The following is a 2,432-nucleotide window of genomic DNA, read 5'->3' on the forward strand; positions in this document are numbered from 1 at the left end:
TTTGCATTTGTCATTGATTTCAATGGGAGACTCAGCCAGCCTTCTGATGCCAGTAACTTAGGCTACAATCCTAACCACACTTTCCTGAGAGTAAGCCCCTTTGAACAAAATAGGACTTCTGAGTAGACCTGGTTAAGATCGTGCCCTTAAGAACATAAGAGCCTTGTTGCATCAAGCCAAGGGCCCATCTAGTCCAGCTTCTCAGAGTATCCGATCCATCCCCCCATCCCCCCGATGCCTCAGGGAGCACATAGAACAAGGTAACTATATCCTTTTACCATTCCCTTGCATCTGGCATTCAGAGATAGGCTAGGTCTAAAACTCGGAGACTGCATACAGTCATCATGGCTTGTAACCTGTGATGGACTTTTTCTCTATCAACCCCTTTTAAATCCCAATCAATCCCAATCCCCTTTTAAAGGCACCTAGGCCAGGTGCCATCATAAGATCCTGTGGCAAGGAGTTACACAAATTAATGTCTTCTGTGTAAGAAACATAGGGAAAAGGGTGTTCATTTTATAGACAATTTTAAAAGGCACAATCCTATTTCTTTCAGCAAGAAAACTTGGAAATAAAAATGATGGGAACAGGAAATGGTCTAGGGTACCACCAAGCAAGAAGCATTGCATTGAATGAGGTATTATGATGTTGTTCCCTGTTCTATTACAGTATTGTTCTTGAACCTTGATTGAGTCTTACATTTGTAATTCTCTCAGTACCTCTTTGTCTTAATTAAAAAAAAGAGCAGTACTAGCAGTTCTGCCATTAAAAAAAGTTAAAAGGCTTGTACTAGCTGACTAGCAAAACCCTATCAGAAGAGCACAGAATAGAGTAGGAACTTCTTTTCTTATTGTGCCAATTAATCTTATACTTGCTTTTCTGCCATGTGATGAATTTAAAAATGTATAATTTGGATGGTGGAAAGCCAGAGAGAATCCCCTAAGCTCAACACTCCTTCCCATTGATCTTTTTGCCCTCCTTGTTTGGCAAGGACTACCTAAAGGCTATCACTCAGATCTTTCTCTAACAGATGGCTCTCTTTAATACTCAGGACCCAATCTGGTGATTCCTTTTACTATGCTCTAGACTGATGAATACCCTGGACAGCCAGTAATTCATTTCCCTGCACCAGAAAGATATGTATGAGGAAAAAGTTAAGTCAACACATTTTCAAGACTATCTTCCATATCTCTCCGCTCCTCGCCAATCAATCAGCAGATTGTCTGCATCAATTAGAATGTAGTTTCCTCAGAAATGAACAGTTTGTGGAGAAACAAATCAACTTTTATTCAGGCTGTCAGAATGTAAAGGAGATGGTGCTGCATTATTTTATCAAGAGACTCTCCGGTGTAAACTAAGCACAGTCATGTGCTCGTTTTTTAATTAAAACACTGGGTGCCTTTCAGGTTCTGTTAGAAAGTGTCCTAGGTCTGATTAGCTGAGGCCTGTACCAAGATGTTAATTTGACATGTAACATATTTTTTCATGAGGTAACTGTCACAGGAAGTTGTTTGTTATAGCTGTGTTTCTAGGGCCTGTGGGGGCTACAAAAAGTAATGGCTTGTTCTGAAGCAGCATCTTTTCCAGGAAGTACATCTGCATAACAGCCCCGAACAGCTCACAGTAACGCCATTAAGCTGTGTGAATAAAAAGAGAACCAAAAGATGCAGATAAAATGTTTCATTACCCAACTGTACACAGAGCGACAATAGAATTCAATCATAAAATGGTTTCCAAGCACAATAAAAACAAGACCTAGAGAAAAATCCTGTGAAGAACAGAGGGAAAGTTGCTGATTATGAACAGCATGCCTCATGATATAACTGAGCAGAACAGAAGACATCTCACAATGGAACCGACAGGGAACAGTGACCAGAGGGCTATCCAGTTCCACATATATTTAATTGGAAGGTTTCCAAGGAAGTCCAACACAAAACACTTCCAAGGAAGTCCAACACAAGACCACTGGACTAGAGTCCCTCATTCACCACCAGGTAAATGAGGGAGGTATCTGGTGTGCTCTTTCAGGTACCAGGAGATTGTGTCCTAGTCCTGCTCAGGTTCTTAGCAATTGTGCTAAAATAACTTTCACCAGTGCCAGGCTTCATGGTAACTTCTTATGTTCTCTCTAATAAGTATATTTGGTTTCAGTGAACTGTGCTGGGAAGGCATAGGTGGCAATGGTTGTGGGTGGACAGGGTCCTAGGAGGTGTGTGGGATTGATAGTGGGATCCCCAGTCTCTCTCTCTCTCTCTCTCTCTCTCTCTCTCTCTCTCTCTCTCTCTCTCTCTCTCTCCCTCTCCCTGGGTTGTGGCATGAAAAAGATTGAAGACCATTGAATTAAACAAACCACCAAGTCCAGATGGCATTCACCCAAGAGAACTTGTTGGACTCAAATGTAAAATTGATGAACTTTTAACCAAAATATGTTA

Source organism: Tiliqua scincoides, chromosome 7, assembly GCF_035046505.1.
Source record: "Tiliqua scincoides isolate rTilSci1 chromosome 7, rTilSci1.hap2, whole genome shotgun sequence".
Taxonomy (NCBI): domain Eukaryota; kingdom Metazoa; phylum Chordata; class Lepidosauria; order Squamata; family Scincidae; genus Tiliqua; species Tiliqua scincoides.